This window comes from Echinops telfairi, unplaced genomic scaffold (assembly GCF_000313985.2).
Source record: "Echinops telfairi isolate 266 unplaced genomic scaffold, ASM31398v2 ScPeMD7_32;HRSCAF=126, whole genome shotgun sequence".
Lineage (NCBI taxonomy): Eukaryota > Metazoa > Chordata > Mammalia > Afrosoricida > Tenrecidae > Echinops > Echinops telfairi.
Genome location: NW_022103929.1, coordinates 1,086,346 through 1,097,578, shown reverse-complemented (window position 1 = coordinate 1,097,578; position 11,233 = coordinate 1,086,346).

Here is an 11,233-nt window from a genome sequence, read left to right as displayed (position 1 = left end):
TATTTTTAATAAATTAAAGGGAAATTGTCTTACATTTACCATTTATGGCGGGTGTTCAATCCTGAGAATGTCTTTTAGCATTTCATGAAGTACAAAATCTTTTATGATGAATTCTCTTTTCTTTGATCTGAAAATATTTTATTTCATCTCCATTTTTGAAGGATATTTTCACTAGGTATAAAATTCTAGGCTAGCTATTATTTCTTAGCATTTCCCCCCCACTGCTTGCTGGCTGCATGGTTTCTCATAAAAATCCAAGGGTCATTAAAATCCTTGTTTGATTGTATCTAATCCTTCATTGGTTTCATTTCAAGATGTTCTTTTTGGTTCCTAGCAATTGACTGTTACCTGCTTAATTGCTACCTTTGTTGCTTGCTATTGACTGAAATTCTTGACTCTAAAAATTTACATCTTTTAGACCAACAATGAGAGTAGCGATACCAGGAGGGTAATGGAAAGGTGGGGGGAGAAAGGGGGAACCAATCACAATGATCTACATATAACCCCTTCCCTAGGGGATGGACAACAGAAAAGTTGGTGAAAGGAGACATTGGTCAGTGTAAGACATGAAAAAATAATAATAATTTATAAATTATCAAGGGTTCATGAGAGGGAGGGTGGGGAGGGAGGGGGAAAATGAAGAGCTGATACTAAGGGCTCAAGTAGAAAGAAAATGTTTTGAGAATGATGATGGCAACATATGTTCAAATGTGCTTGACACAATGCATGGATGGATGGATGGATGGATGGATGGATGGATGGATGGATTGTGATAAGAGCTGTAAGATCCCCCAATAAACTGATTTCAAAAAAGAAAGGAATGCCTCCTTGTTGATTTCCAAGACTCACTGAGCACTTCCTTCTTCCCAGAAGTGAGGATGTGCCCTCCCTGCATGGAAAAGGGCCCTCCTTCAGGCCCACATTGCAATGTGCTCCTCTCTCTAGCATAATACAAAATCTCGTTTGGAAGAAGTGCTGCCAGAGTGCTCCTTAGAGGAAAGGGTGGCAAGATTTCACCTTACCTACGTGATGAAGAGAGACCAGTCCCTGGAGAAAGGCAGCCTGTTTGGGAAAGTCCAGGGGCAGTGACAACGAGGAAGGCCTTCAAGGAGATGGATTGACACAGTGGCTGCAACAATGGGCTCAGACTCAGGAACACCTGTGAGGGTGGCCCAAGACCGGGCAGTGCTTCATTCTGTTGTGAATAAGGCCGCTGTGGGTTGGAACCGATCCAATGGCAGCTAACAACAACAACAAGAGAGCATCATGCACCTGGCACAACCCTTGCACTATCCATCCTTCCTCCCGCTGGGGAGGTGCCCAGTACTCCAACATGAACAAGCTCATCCTCATGCTGGAGAAAGGCCTCCTTTGAGGAGGAGAGTGGCCACTCAGGCTGCAAATACAGAAACAGGAATCCTGAACAGCATAGAATTACCCACCCCAGAGAGGCTCTCCATCTTGCCCGTGTGTGTGAACCAGCATTCCAGGGTCGGTCAATAGGGAAGCATCCTCCCATAGGAGTGTTTCAGTGGGGTTGCACCCGTGTGCTGCCAGATGAAAGCAGGCCCCTTGAGATTTCCCTGCAGATCCCAAAGGAGCGTGTCAATGAGAGAGGGCAGCAGGGTATAGGGGGAGCTGCCTGATGAAAACCACAGGCTGGTGGAAGTGCCGACTGCCAATCTAAACAGAGAAGCACTAATCATCACTCTTCCTTAAAGGCCCCACTTGCGTGTCCCATTTTCCTGAGAACGCCACCTGCACAGCTGCTCCTAATCAAGGACCATTTAATTTGTTCCCAGATCATTGTCTGCACTAATTGTCTTAAACAAACCGAAGTTCATTTCACCTTATTCCCAAATGGCCTGGAGGGCTTCTAATTACCTGTAGGTGGTTCTCCACGTAATCGCAGCCCGGCTTCATTAAGGATCACAATATGTTCCTTTAATAGGTTTCCCATTAAAATCCAATGGGTTCCCATCAAAGTGAGTTATACCCCAGAAAAAAAAGACACTAAAATATATTTTCGTTAAAGTGAATTAAATATTACATGTGTCTGTTGCTGCCAACAGGTGGCACTTGAGACTGATGCAAGCGGAGAATGAAGGCGGAGGGGGGGGGACCCGAGGGTGTCAGATGAGGGGTGAAGAGCTTTGAACTAGGCAGACTTCAGTTTGAATTCCATCTCTGCCACTCCTGGCTTCACCCCCTTTGAGCCTCAGTTTCTTCATCTCTAAAATGGAAGAAATAATTCCTAGGTCACAATTTTGGGGAGGCTACAGTTAGAGACTCTCTCTATCTATAGCTACCTAGAGCATGGAGGGAGCCCTGGTGGTGTGGTAGTTTACAGGTCGAACAGCTAACTGCAAGGTTCAGCAGTTCAAAACCACCAGTCACGTCGCAGGAGAAAGAGGAGGCTTTCTCCTCCCATAAAGAGTTACTGTTGATGAGTCGGCATCAACTAGGTGGTATCGAGTTTTGAGTGGGGTCTACCTAGATTGATAGAATTGTAAATTCGGAGGTACTCAATAGATTATGATCGACGTTACACTAAATATTGCATTACACAGACATAAGATCTAACTAACACCCACCTCCCCATTCTTTTCGGGGCCTTGTGAAAACACGCCCATATTTTTCACAAGGACTGCACGTTAACACGATCCCATTGAGCTTCCTTCATCTCCAGACATCCCCACCTGATGCCACAGATTTAAATATCATCTCTGTAGTTCTGAAATGAATGTTTGAGGCCCAGGCTGCTCCTCGGAGCTCAATTGCATGCTTGATGCTTCCACGAAGGCGCCAGAACCAGATGGAAACTTCTGTGCAGGCCCCCAAAACAGCTCTGATAGAAGCCACTGAGCAAGGTGTGGAAGGGGTGCCCTGCAAGGCCCGGGATCTTCAGGAGACCCGGCAGAGGCCGGAAGCTAAGAGAGTGGGCAGGAGCAATAGGAAAGCAGGCATCCAGAACCATACCTGGTACACAGATGGAAAGGACACCCTCCCCACATCACAGCATGCGGAAGTTTCCGTTCATGCTCCTGGCAGCACTTGCCCAAGTGCCCACACAGATCAGGGCCCCTGTGGGCCTGGCCTGAAGATGGGGAAAGGCCCTTTGCACCCAGCTCACAGCCATTGCTGGGGGCCCAGCTCCTGAATGCAAATGAACAGCTGCGAACCACATGGGCCGCCACACCTCTGACCACAGGTGTTAGTTCAGCTGCAGGCTCAGCTAAGGGCTTGTGGGTTGCATTTGAACCCTTCTGAAATCCTAGAAGTTCCCCTGGTTCTCACTTGGTTACCTCTTGACACCCTTCTCCTGCCACCCCCATTTACCCCTATCAATGTGGTCCCAGGACCCCTTGGTGGGCATGCCCAGCTAGATCCACTTCTTGGCACACATATCCAGCTAGATCCACTTCTTGGCACACAACACACACACACATACACACACACACACACACACACACACACTGAATTTGGATCACACACTTGATGCTTGCACTTAGCCATTCAAACCCCAAACTGATCATCCTCTTTGTCCACTGAGCCTTGGGGGTCAGCCTGCTTGAGTTCCTTGTAGACCTGTCATTGTCCCCAAATAGAGGCCTGAAATTGGTGGGGGCAATCAGGCAGTGGGCTAGGGAAACACTGCCCCTGGGGGTCTTCTTTGACCAACGCCCCCCCAGCCCTCCATGCCATGGACAGACACAATTGTTGATACTTCTTGATTCTTGTTGCTGTCAATGAGGACCCTGTGTGCATGTAACGGTCGAGTGCCTGGCTTCTAATGGAAAGGTTGGCAGTTCAAATCTACCAACTGCTTTGTGAGAGAAGCTACGCAGTTTGCTTCTGTAAAAGTTGCAGCTTTGGAAATCCTCTGGGGCAGGTCTACTCTGCCCTACGGGGTCGTTATGAGTGGGAAGCATTGGATGGCAATGGGCTGAGTGGCCTGCAGCCTGTGCTGCACCAGCTTCTACTCGAGGCAGCTCTGAGATTTGCCTCCTTCCAGCTTCAGCCCCAGACTGATGGCCTAGTTTCCAAGGCCTAGGTAGCTCTGCGGTCTATGAGAAAATGTTTTATGCCCAGTCAGGGCTTCCCACAGTGGGGTGTGCTGGAGTGCTAAGGTGACACAGAAGTTGAGATGCTGCTCTTGAAGTTCAAACATACAATCACACGCACACAATCACACACATACGGTTTCTTCTCTGGCTGCTGCATACACACCAGCAGCATTGTGAAGGTAGCAGCCACCACCCCAAATCTGCATGTCTCCTCTTTTCCCCAAGCTCCTATGAGTTAGTCTCCTTTCAAGAGCCCTCGTCCTTCCCTGAGCCCAGCCTCCGCCACTGGTGGAAACCTCACGTCCAAAGACTTCCATCAGAAAGGCTCTTGGCAGTCAGGTAGGACCCTGGCGCATGGCCGGCGGCCCCATGGGACAGAGCAGAACTGCTCCACAGGGTTTTCCGAGCTGTGATTTTGAGGACCTCAGACCACCAGACCTTTCTTCCATGGTTTTTTTTACTGGACCGGTTTGAACTGACCACGTTTACATTTCTAGCAGATTGCAAACTATTTACACCACTGAGGGTCATTCCATAAACTTGGACGGAGGGATTCAGCTCTCACGGGATGAGGAAACAGAGGGCAGGCGGGGCCATGCCAGGTCCAGCAATGCCCTTGGCTCTCTGAAAGCTCAGAGTTGGTGGAGGGGGGGACCATCAAAGAGATTTTGACTCACAGTGACGCCACGGAGCAGAGGAGAGCTGTCCCCCAGAGATCTCCTGGCTGGGATCTTCACGGGCACAGGCCTGGTGATCTGGGTGGGTTGGCAGCCTTTTCTTAGCAGCTGGGTGAGTAACCAGTGCAACACAGGGCTCATGAGGCTAGAGCAGTGGTTCTCAACCTGTGGGTCGCAACCTCTTTGGGGGTCAAAGGACCCTTTCACAGGGGTCGCCCGATTCATAACAGTAGCAAAATGACAGTGATGAAGTAGCAATGAAAATAATGTTATGGTTGAGGAGTCACTACCACATGAGGAACTGTATGAAAGAGTCGTGGCATGAGGAACGTTGAGAACCACTGGACTAGAGGGTTGGTCAGTAAATATCCCTTGGCCTTCGCTGGGGTAAGTGCGCATCTTAACCCTCTCTGCCAGACTTGACCCAGTGCCTGTGGTCTGCCATGCGAACTGCACCCTCGGTTGCTGGGATCCCTTCAGCCTGGAACCCAGCCTACAGCCTGAAGCAGACCTCCTCGCCCAGCCCAGCCTAGGTTAGCTGAATCTGTCACCCTGCAGGCCCATGCCAACCTATAAGCCAGACATAAACGCTGACAAACACAGGTGCTCTGTCCCCTCAGGTCTTAGACGGCCACTGTGGGCCTGAGATCATGTCATCACACAGTCACACCCAGAGCGAGGCAGGCGGAGGGCCAGCTTTTCTCCCGTGTAGAATTTTGTTTCTTTAACCAAAGAGAGCATCTGCCCCCTAAAGCCTACCTCTTCCATAAGGGTCTGTGTGTCATGGGCTGGGCATGTCACAGTGCCGTCATCCATGCCCAAACCGGTCTTGGTGTCTCTTTTACCAGTCCCACTTCCCACATCCCACTTCGTCCTTGGGGCCGTTTGCTGCGATCCAGTGGATTGAGACTTGTGGTGGCCCCGTGTGAAGAACCGCTTCCTTGGGGTTTTAAGGACATGACCTTCCAGAAACACATCGCTGGCTTGTCTTCCCAGATGCCTCTGGGTAGATCTAAACCGCCAACCTTTTGACCAACAGCTGAGCATTTCCTGGAGATGGCAGGCAAGAAAAGACAATGGAAGGACCAGTTCTGCTCTGTAACACGTAAGGTCACCACGAGCTGACATCCACTTAAAGGCTTTACCCGAGGCCATAGTAGGGGCACAATGGGAAGTCACATGTCCAGCTCCACTAAGGCCAGAGCTGGCCCGGTCCTTGACGCTGCCTACCACCCCTCCCCCGGCCCAGCCGAGTGCCAACCTGAGGACAGTAACCCCCAGCTGGCACTGGGGTCTCTTGGGAAGAGGATGCACATTTGGGAGGCATGTGGTGGCTTTGGGAGAGGCCCAGGCTTTCAGTTACAACTGTGCCTGCAGCTGGCTGTGTGACCCTGGGCAAGTCTCATGACCTCTCAGCCTCAGCGTCCTCCCCAGCAAAATAAGACTGGGGTCCTCGAGGCTCTGACTGCTAGGGCCTAAATTTAGCCTGCCCCAGCTGGCCTGCTCGTTGTCGTCCCCATCAGTGAAGCAGGGACAGTACTGCAGGGCCTGGGCTGGCAGGGAGAAAGTGGGACTGGAGCCCTTCACCACCACCACCACCCCCCCACGCCCGCCACCCTCAGATGACGACAAGCCCGACAGAGGAAGCCCGGCCAGTGACTCAGTCCCTTGCCCTATCTGATTGTCAAAGTCGATTCCTGGAAGTGGAAAGTCACTTCTCCTCTTCTGCAGCCACCGCCATGGGGCAGGTTCTAATTCTGTGCCACCACGGAGCCTGAGGAAGGCAATGACGACACTAGGGGTTTTCGGGGGAGAGTTTGGGTTGGCAGTCTGGAGGCCGGAGTATTGCCAGAAGGGTTGAGGGCAGGTTGAGGCAGAGGACATGAGTGGTGATAGGGTGTGTGCTGGGGGCCTTGGTCACCAGAGGAAAGAACCTAGGACTACCGCAGAGCAGCCCGTGACCTTTGGCATGTGACTGAATCGCTCTTGGCCTCGGTTGTATGTCAAGTCAACAGGGAAACCCTCCTGGCCGGTTTCAATTCTTGGAAACAACTCCTGTGAACGGTTCCACTGTGAATGCCCTTCTCTCTTTTCTCCTTTCTCAGAAACCAGAAGGGAGCGAGAGGACTGGCAAGGAAGATGAAGTAGTCGTAGAACGATGAGGAAAGTTGCAATAGAGCTGACCGTGCTCAACAGGACACCGGGATCCCCCCTCACTGTCCTGAGGGACAGTTTAGGTCAGAGCTGAGTGTACAGATTCTGCTAGCACGTATTTATTCTTGACACATTTTCTGCCTCCGTCACCACTCAACGTCCAACAGATGAGCAGCAGGAACTTCGTCTCTTTTGCCGGCTTTCCAGAACCTGAAAACGTGCCTGGCACGTGGATGCAAGTCACAACCACTAACAAAGAAACCAGCACGTGTTCTGCAGTCAGTCGGTTTACATTCAAATCCCAAATCTCTCATTCCTGCGAGGTGTGACCTTGGGCACATTGCTCAGCCCCGGTTCCAATGCTTCAGTTTTCCCATCTGTAACAAACCTCAGGTTTGTTGTGATGGTTATGTGACTTAATTTATGTAAAGCACCGACACCCATAGTCAGCATCTGGTAAGTGCGCCGTCCCATACATATTAGCTGTAATTATTATGACATCCTGTCTTTCATGAAATATATGATGGGTGCCTTTTCATGTCACGGGGAGCCCTGGTGGGGTAGTGGTTACATGTTAGGCTCCTGCCACAAGGTCAGGAGTTCAAGACTGCCATCTGCTCCTTGGGAGAAAGAAGAATCTTTCTACTACCATTAAGAGTGACAACCAGGAAAGGTGTGCAACAACGCTGTACTCTTACCACTCAATTCTGTAAATCAATTTTCAAAACTATACTTGTGCTCTGCGAAAAACACTGTTAAAAGAATGGAAAAAGACACAGGCCGGGGGTGGGGTGGGGTGGGGGAAATATTTGTAAATACATATCTGATAAAGGACTCATTTCCAGAAATGTAAAGAATTCTTAAAACTTAGCAATCAGAAAGCAAATAAATCGAATACCAAAACCACTGCCACCACGTCTATTGCAGCTCAGAAAGGACCCTACACGACAGAAAAGAAAAAAAAATGAGTGACCGGCTCCACTGGGCCTGATCTGATTCAATGTTGTCACTCTCTCCTATTGTAGTTCATTTCTGGTGTGTTTTGTCACTGTGGGTAGCCCTCTTGAATTTTTGTTACGTTCTTCTGTTTTTCTGGGTATGAAACCCAGCACTGATGAATCTATAGAAACAACAAGTAGAATAAGGGTCCCTGGGGGCTAAGGTGGAGAAAGGGGAGTGGCCAGTAAAAGGAAGCTGAGATCAAGAAGGAAGAGAATGTCTTGAAGTGGTAGCATTTGTACAATCCTGCTTGACACGACTGAACTATGGAATGACGTGATAGATGCATTACCTCCCAATAAAGTGGTTTGGGGGAGAGAACAATAAAAGAGTGACAGTCTCGGCATCCACTTGATGGCAATGAGTTTAGTTTGCTTTTTTCATGTCACTGAACGTGATTTCACTTAATTCTTTCTAACAGCTCCCTGTGACTCCATTGCAGAGATACACAACGCACTCACCGAGTTTTCTTTTGCTATGATAGTGTTTACACAGACGTCTTTGAGCACATACTCTGGCATTGGCATTGAGTCTTCCTTAGGGTCCACTTTTGAAATGGGATGGTTGGGTCCAAAAGTGACCCAAATTTGACAAGCAGCCCCGGCTGCTCCTCCCACGATCGGAGAGGACTCTTTGTAGCTGTTCTCCTGGCCTCTGAGCTTCTTCCAGTCGGTCAGTCGGTCAGTCGGTCAGTCATGGCGTTCAGCTGGATGCAGATGGAACATTATAAACCGGATCAATCTAAGCATCACCGGACATACACACATGCGAGGCAATTGCCAGAAGGGTAGATTCATGAGAAAAGACACCAATAAAGACCCACCTGAGCGCCACACGGGAAGGGAGCCAGTCAATAGGTTGCCCACAAACACTGCACTGGAAATCTAGGCACCTGCCCACGAGAGCATGCCTCGCCAAGTAACAATCCGGTTCCTATATCCAGGACACCCAGGCTCACTAAAAGGTTTAAAAGTAGACAACTTCTTCGGACAGTGTAAGATATGACAAAATAAAAATTTATAAATTATCAAGAGTTCATGAGGGAGGGGGAGTAAGGAGGGAGGGGGGAAATGAGGAGCCGATACCAGGGGCTTATGTGGAGAGCAAATGTTCTGACAATGATGAGGGCCAGGAATGTACAAATGTGCCTGACGCAATGGATGTCTGTATGGATTGTGATAAGAGTTGTATGAGCCCCCAATAAAATGATTTTAAAAAAGTAGACAATTTCCTCCCTAACTTCTGTGACTCGAGAAGATGATATCGCTTCTAAGGCCCCGAAACCAAGATTCACATCAAGACAACAGGTGAACGTTCGAATGTGGGGCTCATCATTTGCCTTGCCCGCTCTCTCCCACTGCTTGTCTTTTGTAGTTATCTTATTTTGCCCTTTGTTTCCCCGACCCATTTCCAGCTGGGAGGCTTTACTGCCGGAACATCCCAGACGTTCAACAAAAAAACATCCACTTCAGGAGGACTTTGCATCAAGAGCTTGAGACGGAGCTGGTCAGAGGGGATTCGGGTCACCCAGGGTCGTTCACTTGTTCGAACAAGTCCCTCGAATGAACCGTCCCTAAACAAAAAGCTACAGCGTGCGACATCTTTCTAACTCTAACGCCAGTAAAAAGAAAACAACTTGAACTTTCAGGCTCCACAGATTAACCAATCAAATACAGGACTTTTCTTTTTTTTTTTTTACTATTTAGGATTGCTTGAGGCCATCAGTCCAGACGATGCTTGTGAAACCCTGGTAGACTTTGGCTAGCTTCGTTAGCGTAGAAGAAGACAAGCAATTGAGAAAGACAGGCACTGGTTTTGATAACAGTGACCACTCAGAGGTTTGGGAGTGACTCTCCTGCAGAGAGTGGGGCCCTGCATTCTTGGCATGGTGACAGCATCCACAATGGGGGAGAAGTGTTCTTGAGAGACAAAAAATAGTCTGATATTTTAATCTGCAAAGCACAGATATGTATACAGCATACAAGTAAATATCTAGTCTATTTGTGATGCTAGTAGGATACTTAATTATAAGTCAAAATGATGTTGATTCTGACTCGTGGTGACCCCATGTGGGTTGTAGGAGTACCGTGCTCCTCAGTGTTTACAGTGGTTCATTTGGGGGAAATGGATCACCAAGCCTTTCTTCCAAGTCACCTGCAGCGAACTTGAACCTCCAACCTTTTTTTTTTTTAATCATTTTATTGGAGGCTCATTCAACTCTTATCACAATCCATCCATTTTGTGAAGCACTTTCGTACATTTGTTGCCATCATCATTCTCAACACATTTGCTTTCTACTTGAGCCCTTGATATCAGCTCCTCATTTTTCCCTCCCTCCCCCCACCCTTCCTCCCTCACGAACCCCTGATAATTTATAAATTATCATTATTTTTTCATGTCTTACACTGACCTATGTCTCCCTTCATCCCCATGGGAGGGAGTTATATGTAGATCACTGTGATCAGTTCTCCCTTTCTCCCCCCACCTTCCCCTTACCCTCCTGGTATTCGATGCTCTCAATATTGGTCCTGAGGGGTTTATCTGTCCTGGATTCCCTGTGTTTCGAGCTCTTGTCTGTACCTGTGCACATGCTCTGGTCTAGCTGGGTTTGTAAGGTAGAACTGGGGTCACGACAGTGATGGGGGAGGAAGCATTACATAACTAGAGGAAAATTGTATGTTTCATCAGTGCTATACTGCACCCTGACTGGCTTGTCTCTTCCTTGTGACCTTTATGTAAGGGGAGGTCCAATTGTCTACAGATGGGCTTTGGGTCTCCACTCCACACTCCCCCTCATTCACCATTATCTGATTTTTTGTTCTGGTTCTTCAATGCCTGATACCTGATCCCATCAATACCTCATGATCATGCAGGCTGATGTGTTTCTTCTACATGGGCCTTGTTGTTTCTCAGCTAGATGGCTGCCTGTTTAGCTTCAAGCCTTTAAGACCCCAAATGCTATATCTTTTGATAGCTGGGCACCTTTTGAAAGCTGTGGTGATCAGCTTTCTTCACCACATTTGCTTATGCACCCATTATATCTTCAGCAATCGGGTCGGGAAGGTGAGCATCACACAATGCTGGGTTATTAGAAAAAAGTGTTCTAGCATTGAGGGAGTACTTTAGAGACCCAATGTACATGTGCTACCTTAATACTAAACCTATAAATATATGTACATAGACTATTTCCCTATCATTATATATAAATATATTTACATATGTACATGCCTGTCTTTAGAGCACTATAAATGCTCTTTCCTCTATTTCCTTTTTCTTTCCTCTTGTCCCACTACCATGTTTGGCCTTCATTCGGGTTTCAGTAATTCCTCTCGGTTA